Below are 12565 nucleotides of genomic sequence, written 5' to 3' on the forward strand. Positions count from 1 at the left end.
TTCTGAGCCTCTTTTTCATCATTAGCATCTTCTTAGGAAACATTATATATTAGGAACTGTGATGTTTCATTAGGATTTTAAAAAAAATTCCCTGCAGTAGATTAAACTGACTAAGGAGGTAAAAGCTCAAATATTAGACTTTGCAATTGAAAGAAAACATAGGTATTCAACTCTCAACACATGGTTTGACACACACAGGCAAAAAACAAAAACAAAAACAACCCAGCAAACATTCATACTTCTGTTTTGAAGCCAAAGGGCTTCAGGAATTTGATTTCTTTTAAAGATTGAAATACACAGAGTTGAGAGATCTTGAGAGACTTAATAGGTATCTCATTCCTTAAGTTCCCCTTTCCTTAAGTTTTTACTACATTGGAAGAGTGCTGGATTCAGAATAAGGAGACTTGGCTTTAAATCCTGACACTGATACTTCTGAGTTTTGTGATTATGAGAAAATCCTTTAAAGCCTCGGTTTTCTCGCCTGGTAAATGGGGATAATGATATTGTCTCTACCCACCTTTGAGTGCTGTTATGAGGAAAATGTTCTATAAGTCTAAAGGTACCATGTATTATGAGTTATTCTTGTTACTGCTTTAACCCTGCCTAAGAAGGTGCTACTTAGGCAGCAATGTTCAATCATTTTCAGTGTGTTGAAAGTCTTTGATACATCTAACCTTTATTCCTTCATGTTGCAAATTGGATGTTGTGTCGTATATGTAGTAGACATGAATAACACTTGGTCTTAAGCTCATCACCTGTAAAACGAGGTGAAGAAGGAAATGGCAAACCAGTAGCTTTGCCAAGAAAACTCCAAATGGGGTCACCCAGAGTTAAGACACAGCTGAGATGAATCAACAAAAACAAGATGATTCTAAAAAAAATGGTTCTGGTCTCTGTTTAGTCTAGCATTGTAAAATGGTGTTGGAAACCATTCCTCACCTAAAAGGGCTCAAATGGTACCCAGAAGACATATTATCTTGCTGCTCAATGACCGATTCAAATACCTCAACATCCCATCTACTTCTCCAAAAGACTGAGTTCTACAATTTTGGGAAATAAAAAAATAATTTATGTTGTCTATTCATTATTTAGGGAGAAGTTGATGTACTATTTCTATCGAAGTCTACTGTTATATGAATTATTCTTATCTATGGAGGGCAGAGAGTAATATGTTAATACTATAATTAAGATAGCCAGAGCCTCTGGTATATGTAAGTACTTGTTATGTGTAAATTGAGAGGAAGAGTAATTGAGAGGCGCTTGGGTAAGCTCCCCAAATGGAATGAATATACACAAGATAGACCCTTGGATGGATGATAGATAGAATAGATACATGGAGGGATGGTGTTTTTAAACATATAAACATGCATGCACAAAACAATTCATTTATTTGACCTGGGATTTCAATAGTATAGTGAACTCTTGGTGAAAAATTCCCTCTAACAATGCTGAGCAGCAATAATTCTAAAATTTATAGTTTTGGAGGGTTGCACAGGACACTGAGATGTCAAGTAATTTAACTAGGGACACAAAGCCAGCACATGTCAGAGGTGGAATTTGAGTCTGTCTTCCTGGCTCTTATCCATTGTGCCGAGCTACCTCTCAATACATCTTTAATAATTTTATTAGTGTGCAATGATACAAAACTCCACATCCATTCACCATGTATATTATACACCAAGTGTATAATATACACTTATACATAGTAAGTTGAGACCTTGACTTACACTAATACTAAAAATATGAAGGCCACTCTCAAGCTTTTCAAATTCAGTTCAGGTCATCACATTGTGGGAAGGATAACAATTATCATACTATGGCTTAACCAAGGTAGAATACAAGGTATCCCAAAAGTCTTAGTGCTGTTTTAAGCTTTAGTAGTTTAAAATAGTATGAAGATTTTTTGATTACCCTGTAAAATGGAACCATTACCTTCCCTATGCTTAAATCAATTGAAGAAAGGCCAAAACAGGGGTGGGGAACCTGTGGCCTTGAAACCACATGTGGCCTGCTAGGTCCTCAAGTGCAGCCCTTTGACTGAATCCAAACTTCACAGAACAAAGCCTTTAAATAAGGGAACTAGAGGACCTAGAGAGCCACATGTGGCCTTGAGGCTACAGGTTCCCCACCCCTGGCACATTTGCACTACATGGCAAAGGTAAAACTAACCTGGGATTAAACAACTCCTATGGGTGATCTACATGAGGTAAAATGAGATTTGGCTATATGAATGATTCATGTATATTCATATAAAAGTCATAGTTTAAATGCTGCTGACATTTATTTAAAAAGTGGTACATTAAAAATTCTTCACAGTTTTATATTTCAATGAAATCACTATAATTCCCCCTAGTGAATGGAGATGAAGGGGGGGCGCAGAAAAAGATCTCTCTGTGAACATGTATGCATGCAGACATATCTCTATCTCTATATATCAGAGTTGGAAGAGACCTGCAAGGCCATCTACCCAACCTAAAATTCTCTCTACAATACCCAATAATTGCCCATTTAATATTGGCTCCAGTAAGGGAAAACCCACAACCTCGTGAAGCAATTCCACTTTTGGAAAGCTCTAATAATTCTTTGCATCAAGACAAAATATATCTATATCCTCCACCTATTCCTCTTAATGCTGTTCTTTGGGAGAAGCAGAAGAAGTCTAATCTACCTGTGAAGACAGCTTTCAAATCTTTCTTTGAGGCAATTTCTTCTCTAAGATTGACTTTCTTCAGCCAACCAAATGGCCTGGTCTCTAGTGCCATAACTATGATGGCTGATATCTTCTAGACCTCTAGCTTTTTGAATTCAACTTTGGTTGTCACATTTTGGTAAGGATAACAGTAATTTAAGTGTGATCCTATTCCTTCTATGATATACCTCTTACTTCCAATGGAGTTTTAAAATATATATTTTCTTATTCTTAGAATTCATCACCAGTCTTAATTTCATTTGACGCTATTCTTAAAAGGCCATTATACTTTTGTTTTCATCCTCTGTTACCTACTTTTGCCTCCATGTTCTATACATACTTTTTTTCCAACTTAAGTTAGCCAATTAATTCCCTGTACAGCTCTGCTGGTCTCATAAGGAAGGTCTCCTATACATACATAGTTAGTCATCCTACCAGTGTCTGTCTTTCTGTTTCTGTCTCTCTCTCTCTGAACATGCATACACACACACATAGTATATACACATATATGCTGAAAGTATATATTTGTGGAAGAGAGAAGTAGAACACTGAAGTATCTGATAGTTTGAAATTTTCATAATTTTGGATCTAAGGTAAACAGAACAAAAATACCATCTGGTAGACAACATGCAAGGATTCAGTGTTTTAATTTTATATATTTAAAAATTGTTAGCTCCAACTATTAGAGAAATGACAGTGCCCAAATAAAAATGATTCATGCCAAAGCAAGTTTTCCAAAAATAAAGAATTCTAGGAACATGCAGCATGATGCATATGATATCAATACATTTTTAGAATGGGGGGAAAAGGTATCCAGAACTCAAGACAGGGCAATTAAGTATCTTTCAACCAAAGAAAAAATTCAAACTATGCAGTCAGCTAGTCAGTAAACATTTTTAAAAACTACTTACATTACATGCCAGGCACTGTACTAAACAGTGAAGGTACAATGAAAGACAGAAAACAGTCCCTGATTTCAAGGAGCTCACAGTCTAATTGGGAGACAACTTGAAAATAACTGCATTCAAAAAAGCTCTATACAGATAAATTGTAAGTAAACAACAGAGGGAAGGCACTAGAATTAAGAAGGATAATGAAAGGCTTTTTGTAGGAGGTGGGATTTTAGAAGCTAGGGAAGCCAGGAATTTGAGATTAGGAGGGAGAACTTTGCAAATTCAAATATTTTATCTTCTTCATTTTTAGGTCCTGTTAATAACTGTGAACTTTAGGCACTTAACAGAAAAAAATACACAAATATTCCTTGGAGTGGGATGTGAAGTGCTCGCTGGTAAGTACCTTGAAAAAAAAATATATATATATGGTTCATTGCAGAATCATTCTTTTCACTTTCTCAACCATTCTAGGAAATCCTGATTCAGTGGGAGAAAAAAAACAAGGAAAGTGCTACAAAACGCTGAGATGAAATTTGTCCAAGATAGCAAAAGAATAAAGGAAACTTGCTTATGATAGAAACTTCTTTTAGAAGTTATTTTTAATATTGTTGAGACAATTGTACAATTAGTACTATTGTACTAATAAAATATATTACATACAGTACAAATAATATGAGTATAGCATTCAATTTAGTTTCAAATTTCTAGAGGGTTGTGGAAACATTCATTCATTTAACAAACATTTATTAAGCATGCATAAGCAAGGCCAAAAGGCAGCATTATAAAGATGAGTAAGACAGGGTTCCTATTGCCCCAAACACAACATGTTTAAAACAAACTAATCATCTTCTTTAGTAAATCTGTCCCTCTCTAATTTCTCTAGTTCTAGTAAGTAGCTTATCACCAAATAGGCTGGTTATCTGATCAAAAATTATCTGGCCATAGTGACCCATGAGACCAGTCTAACCCCATCCCATATTCCCATATTGTCAAGTGCCTGGTGAACGTCTGAATGTCCCATTGGCATTTCAAATTCTAATTGCCCCCAAAAGTACTCAGTTTTTTCCTTTCAACATCCCTCTTTTGGTAAAGATCGCCACCATCCTTCCAGTCCCCGAGGTCACAATGCAAAGTCATCCTTCATTCTAAGTTCATTCTCCTATCCAAGTGTTGCCATTCAACACCTGTCACTTCTACCTTTTTTCTTCCATCCATACTACCTCAAGTCAGATCCTCCAACCCAATATAATAAATATGTATTAAGTACTTACTACATGCAAGATACTATGAATAGATGCTGAGGATACAAACAGACTGCCTTGGGGAAGCTTACACTGTACTGGGGAGGAGGAAGATACTATATTATTGGAAAAACTTCCTAATTAGTCTCCCTACATTAGACTGGTATCTTAGAAATATTAATTGGACAGATGCATGAAGGATGAATTGGAAGTGGAAAGAATGGAAGTAGATATTCCTGCTCCTCGTTGTCACTTTAAGACTTTCCCCTCTACCATTATCCTCTTTTGAAGTTCGTTCAATCCATATTTGTCACTTAATTAGGATTCTAGGAGCTGTCATCCATGGACCTCCTGGATCTCCTTCCTTTCTCAATGACTTCAGTGCCTAACTGAACTAACTCCAACAACTGTGCTCACTCTAGGAGACTTTTATATACATATTGATATCCCCTCAAACACTCCACCTTCCCACTTCTTCAAACTATCTATTTCCTATGACCAACTGCTCTCGACAAAGATGGTCATATTCTTCATCTTACTATCACCCACAAGTGTTCTACTTCCAGATTTATAAACTCTGAAATTTTTTAATATAGTCATAATCTTTTATCATTCCACCTTTCCCCAGCCTTAAATCCCCGTAGTTACCACCAATACTTCTCTTGAGTCCTTTCCTCCTCAATCCTAATACCAATCTTTCCCTACCAACCACCAGCCTGGTATTACTCTCACCATCCACTGCCTTCACTTCTATTCATGGGCTGCTAAATGAAGCTAGAGAAAATCACAAAACCATGATGATTATGTCCAATACACATTTACATTACATAATTTAAACTGGGTTCTCATTGTGTTGGGGCAATCCTTTTATAGGTCTTAATTAATCCACTATCCCACTCACTACAGTAGTTTTTCCAAAATTTTTCATCCCTCCTCAAACTTCCCATCACCCCCTTGCCCCTCATTCTCAGCTGAGAACCTTGCTTCGTATTTCACTGAAAAAAAGATACTTCATCAAGAGCTCCTTCTCTCCTCCTCATCTCATAACACAGATGCCTCTCCCCACTTTCTCCTCCTTTATTCTGTCTCACATGAAGAGATAGACCTTGAGAAAACTAACACCTCTCTATTCACATATGATCCCATTCCATCCTATCTATTTTAGCAGATTGCTCCACTTTCATCCCCATTCTTTTTTTATGGTATCTTAAAATTTATCATTTCTTAACTTTAATATTCTTTTCTTTTTAAATTTTGTGTTCTAAATCCACTCTCTCCCACTGAGGAGACAAACAATATGATATCAGTTATACACATGAAATCATGCAAAATATTTTTCCATGTTAGCCATATCACAAAAAAGCAAGAAAATTAAATAAAGTGAGAAAATTACAATTCAATTTGCACTCAATTCATTAGTTCTCTCTCTGGAGGTGTATAGCAATTTTTAGCAAATCGGTCCTCTGGAATTGCCTTGGATCATTGATCAAAGAAGACGAGTATTTCACAGTTGATCATTATTACAACATTGCCATTACTATGCACAATGATCTCTCGGTTCTTCTCATTTCACTTTGCATCAGTTCATACATTTCTTTCCATTTACCAGTCTTACTAATATTCAATATCTACCTCTCTACTGGCTTATTCTCTACTGTCTACAGACATGCCCTTATCCTCAACAAACCCTCACTTGATCTGTTCATCTCTCCTAGCTATTATACTATATCTTTCCTCCATTTTGTAGATAAACTCCTTCAGAAGGCCATTTGTAATTGATGCCTCTACTTTCTTTCCTCTCGCTCTCCTCTGACCTCATCATTCAAATGAAACTGCTCTCTATAAGTCACCATTGATCTCTTAATTACCAAATCTAATAGTCTTTTCTCAATCCTCATCTTGCTTGATTTCTCTGCAGTCTTTGATACTGTATAACTAGAAAATAATGTTTTAAAATTTCTCTCACTCTTTTTAGTTGCAAATAGCTAGCAATAGAATAATTCCTATAGTTTTCACGATACTGCTCTCTCCTGGCTTTCCTTTCACCTTTCTAACTACTCCTCAGTATCCTTTGCTGGATCTTCATCTAGTCAATGCCTGTTAATTGTGAGTATCCTCCCAAGGCTCTGTTCTGGACCCTCTTCTCTTTTCCCCTTAATACTATCTCCTTTGGTGATCCCATCAGATCCCATAGACTTAATTGTCATCTATATGCATATGACTCTAAAATCTCTTCATCCAATCCTAACTTATGTTCTGACCTCCAGTCTCACATCTCCAACCACTTATTGGTCATTTGGAACTAGATATCTTGTTGGCATCTCAACATGTCCAAAACAGAACTGGTTATCTTCCCCTTCAAGCCCTACCCTATTTCTAACTTCCCTGTTACTGTCAAGAGCACCACCATCTCAGTCATCCAGGCTCAAAACCTCAATGTCATCTTTGACTCCTCGTTCTTTCTCTTATCTTCCATGCCAAGTGCTGTTGATCTTACCTGTGTAAAATCTCTTTTAGGTGCTCCCTTGTCCCCTCAGATACTGTCCTGACCTGGTGGCAAGCCCTTATCACCTCACTTCTGGACTACTGAAATAGTCTTCTGGTTAGTCTCCTTGTCTCCATTCCATGCTCCACTCAGCTTTCAAGTTGATGTTCTAAAGTACCTGTCTGATCATGTCACTTCTCCCTCTCATTCAATAAACTCCAGAAAACCCCCATCCCCTCCAGGATCTAATAAAATTATCCTCCAATTGGCCTTGAAAGTCCTTTATAGATTTGTTCCCCTCCTACCTTTCTTGTCTTCTTGAATTTCACTCCCCTCTACCTACTCCAGGATCCAGTGACATTGGCATCTTTGTTGTTTCTTGCACAAGAAACTCTATCTCCTGATTCTGTGAATTTTCCCTTGTCCTCATGTTTGGAATCCTCCCTCATCATCTCTGCCTCCTGAAGCCTTTCCTGGCTTCCTTTAAGTCTCCATTAAAATCCCACCTCCTGCAAGAAGTGTTTCCCAGTCCCTCTTAACACTAGTGCCTTCCCTCTGAGATTATCTCCAATTTATTATATATATTATATATAATTATTATATATTATATAATATAGTGTAACATGTTGTATTGTATAAATGTATTATATTACCCAAATATATATGTGATATAGACAATGCATGATATATAATATATATATAGTATATATCTATCCATATCTTATTTTATAGTGTTGTTTACATGTTGTCTTTATTTCCGTTAGATCATAAGCTCCTTAAGGTCAAAGATTGTTTTTGCCTTTCTTTGTGTCTCCAGCACTTAGCACAATGCCTGGCACATAGTGGATGCTAAATAAATGCTTACTGACTTGACTTATTCTCAAGGAGCTCTAATTGTAATTTAGGAAAACAACAAACTATATACAAGAATACAGTGCAGAGAGGATACAAAGACCTGGAAGACAGCAATTCCCCATTGGGACATATGACAAGGCCCAGGGGTCATTAGGGTGCATATCTGGGTCAGATGACAGTGCTTCAGGGTTTTAATGGTGTAATGTATTTCTCTGTCCTCATACGGTCCTCTAGTAAGTCATCAAAAGAGTCAAAGAAAATATATATGCATACATATGTGCACAACTATCTACATATGCATATACATATATGTATACATACATATATATTTAAGGACCAGGTTAAAGGAAGGAAGGAAGGAAATAAGCATTTATTAGGCATAAGGCAGAGGCATAGCCTTTGTGCGCCAGGCATTATGCTAAGTGCTTACAAATGTAATCTCATCTTATCCTTATAAGGGGAGGTAAGTACTATTATTACCCTTATTTTACAGTTGTGGAAATGGAGGTTAAGTGACTTGTTCAGGGTCACACAGCTAGTAAGTGTCTGAGGTCAGATTTAAAATCTAGTCTTCCTGCCTCCATGTCCAGCACTCTATCCAATTCATCACCTAGCTGTGTCAAAGGACAATAAAAATATTTTTTTCTCTAGCAGGTGACATTCATAGAATCACAGAATTTGAGAAGTTTAAGAGACCTCAGTGACCATCTAGTCCAGCCCAGATGTGAAAGGAATTCTCACTATAATGTACTTGACATGTGATTATTTAATTTCTGCTTGAAGACCTCCAAAGAAGCAGAAACCACCATCTTTCTGTGCTGCTCATTCCACTTTTAGACTGAGTGTAGGAAGTTTTTTCTTACACACACACACACACACACACACACATATTTAATATGTATACCTCTGATTACAGGAAGTTTTTCCTGACATTAAGTCTAAATTTACCTCCATACAACTACCACACATCGTTCCTGGTTCTGTCCTGTGAGGCACAATGGAACAAATCTAATCTCTTCTCCATGTGCCAGCCCTTCAAATACTTAAAGATAGTTATCACATCTCCCCTGAGTTTTCTCTCCTCCAGGCTAAACATGCTCAGTTCCTTCAACCAATCCTCATGTGACATGGACTCAAGGCCCTTCACTTTCTCGGCTATTCTCAAGAAAAATTATTATCAAAAAATGAATCTGGACACTGTCAGAGGAGGGCAGCCAAGATCACCAAGGGTCTGCTTCTAAGGAGAACAAACCTAATTCAATAGAAGTATTTTCTCTCTCTTTGATATTTAGCCCCATTTTTCCTGCTTTCCCCAAGACAGAATTCCTTGGTACGACACTCCAGTGAGACCCAACCTTGACACCAACTGTCAGTACCATCTGAGCTTCCATGTGGCATTCAGGCTGCCAGTCCCCCACTCCTGCCAGTCCATAACAACTGATGTTCAGAAAACAGACCCCTGCTCAAAATGTATCCATCTTGGGAAGCTCTTCCAGTGGTTGCATTCTCTTGGCATAGTCTTTGAGAACCAATGGTCACCTACATGCTGCAATGAGGCATGAGCATAGGATGGCATGTTAAAAAGATAGAAAACTGAGCCAAGAGAGATTTCAGTAACCTGCCTATGGTAACAGAATGAATAGATAGCAGGATTGGCATTAGAATATAGTTTTACTCTTTAATTTCTTACTTCAGTTATCTTAGCTATGATGTCTGGTTAGACTGATTCAAAATCTCTTGAACCTGATTCCATATCAATTTCTTTCTGAAGGATAGAAGATAAACACAGATGCCAGTGAACTTCTTTCTTCCACTGTCTTTGACACTAATAAAAATGACATGATGATCAGGAAAACAAAGATATAAAAGCCCCCAAGCACCATAAACTACAGATATGGGCAGAATTTGGTTGATTTATTAGCCTGAACCATACAGTGGCCTGGTTTCCAATTTTTTCAGAACTACTACATGAGGGAAAAAGTCCTTAGGACATGAAAATTTATACATCTCCTTCACCCTTTCTCCCCTATGACCTGTTTCCTAAGCAAAGGGAAAAGTGGAAAGAAGTTGAGTGTTCTCCGATTTTTGGTTTTGCATGGAGATTCAGATGGAGTTCTACACAGAGTCAGGTGCCCTAGTTTACATGATGCCCCAAAGCATTATTACTGATGTCATTTATGGGATGACAAGCTGTGTCCCTTGCAATAAAGCATGGTGATGCTGGGGTAGTATTAATAGTCCTACTAATTACACTGCTATAAAAGGTTTATGGCCAGTATAAATTTCCACACTATTTCTCTGGTGCTGTGGCAGTGGCATTTTTCCAAAAGGGACTCATTTGTTTTCTCCTCCGTGCACTAATTCACATGGAGAAGAAAATGAAGTCAAATACGTCAAGGAAGGTGAGGAGGGAGGCTATGAAATTGTTGGCCAATGAAGTACAAAATTGAGTAAAAACTCTGCCATACTCAGAATGCACTGGGTGAGGAATCATTGCCTCTTCAGGCTCCTACTTTATGATGAAAAAAAGTGAATGCAGATTAAAAAAACCAACAATAAGATCTGTTTCCATTGTGGATTAATTATAGGGAATTCCTGGCACGAAAATTCCCTCTGCAGAGGCAGACCACCAATTGAAGTGCCCATAGCAGTGTGAAGTTCAGTGACTTGGCCAGGACCATAAGATAGTATATATCAGAGACAAGACTCAAAGCCAAGTCTCTCTAGGTTTCCAAGGCTTGCTCTATCCACTATAGCATTCTGCATCTTTAAGACACCTTTGTCACTTTAAACTTCTTGGCCATTGCATTAGTGGTCTTTCCCCATTGTTTAGTGATTTTGGGGAAAAATACGCCCTTAAGATCAAACAGCAGTGCTGGCATAGATATTTTAAACCCACATACTTTATGTAAGACTCTCAAATGAAATCAAATGATTGTAAATGATTTCAAAAAAGGTCTTTTGTGCTTAGCAGTAATGACGAATTCCTAGAATTTGGAGGTGGGTGGGTAAGAGGAGAGTCCAGACCTGTGATTTCATCAGTATATTGAATTCCTAATGTGGAAACCCACCAATGTTTCAGATTAGCAATGTGTCTGTAACTTGTAGTCTCAGAGAGAAACTTGGGGTTACTTAAGAGTTATTTACTGGTCATTCCACTGGTATGTCAGAGGTAAGCTTTGAACTCGGGTCCTTTGACTTCCAGGTGAGCCTTCTATCTGTTCTACCACATTGCTTCTCTGTAATAGGGCATCCATTCAAAAGTTGTTCCATGTCAAGATAGTTGCTACATTTATGAAACATTTACCTTTGGAAATGACCACTTTCCATTATAGATCAAAGGCAACTTGGATCATTTAGAACATCTTAGTGGATACTTTTGCTGTGAGAAAAAACTGAGATACTTCACTGACCTTCTTTCCTTGGAGAGCAGAGCGAACACACAAAGAAACACACAAAACAAAACAAAAAACCCCCACCCAAATAGTCATACCAATTTTCTTTGACTCTGAGACCCTAAAGACACTTCATAAACAACCAGTTGCCATTTTCAGAAGAACACAGTGAGGTACAAAGTCAAGAGGAAATAGCACATATTTTTACTAATATCTTACCCAGTCATGATTCTTCCTAATCCAAGGGCAGAATAGGGAGATTTGTGCAAGGAACAAAGTTCTCATCTATTGACACCTGGGGCTTGGAGCAAGTGAAATTTTAATCAAGAAATTAATTATAACAATACTAGTGATAGGGAAGCTAAATGGCGAAGTGGATAGAATATTGGATCTGGAATCAGCAAGATCTGAGTTCAAATGTGACCTCAGACAAGTATTAGCGGTGTGATCTTAGGCAAGTCATTTAATCCATTTCCCTCAGTTTCTTGATTGGTAAAATAGGGATAATGATAGCACCTGCCTCCCAAGATTGTTGTGAAGATCAGATGAGATAAAGATCAGCATTGTACCTGGCACATAGTAAGTGCAATATCAACGTTAGCTATTATTATTATTGTTGTTCTCCTAGTGGTAATTCACAACGATATAGTCTTTTGAAGTTTTCATAGTACGTTACATACGTTATCTCATTTCATCTTCATAACTTATATGTAAAGGTTTCAGCAAGTTTCTGACAATACAACTGCAAGACAGTAAGGGGAGAAGGGAGAGTCTGAGATGAGACCTGCTATGACTACCAACCTACCAAACATTATTCATTTCATCTGATTTGGGCTGGTGAATGATGCCAATAGAAGAAACCCAGAACACATTTCTAGTGACTGTGAAGTCCTAGATGGGAAACTGGAGAACTGCAAGGCACAGGGGTAGGGATATTTATGAAAGGTGCATATGGGAAGTAAAGGAACTTATTGAACTTGTCCAAGAGTTAGATTGATTTTCTTGGG

This window comes from Trichosurus vulpecula, chromosome 7, assembly GCF_011100635.1.
Source record: "Trichosurus vulpecula isolate mTriVul1 chromosome 7, mTriVul1.pri, whole genome shotgun sequence".
In the NCBI taxonomy this organism is placed as follows: Eukaryota; Metazoa; Chordata; class Mammalia; order Diprotodontia; family Phalangeridae; genus Trichosurus; species Trichosurus vulpecula.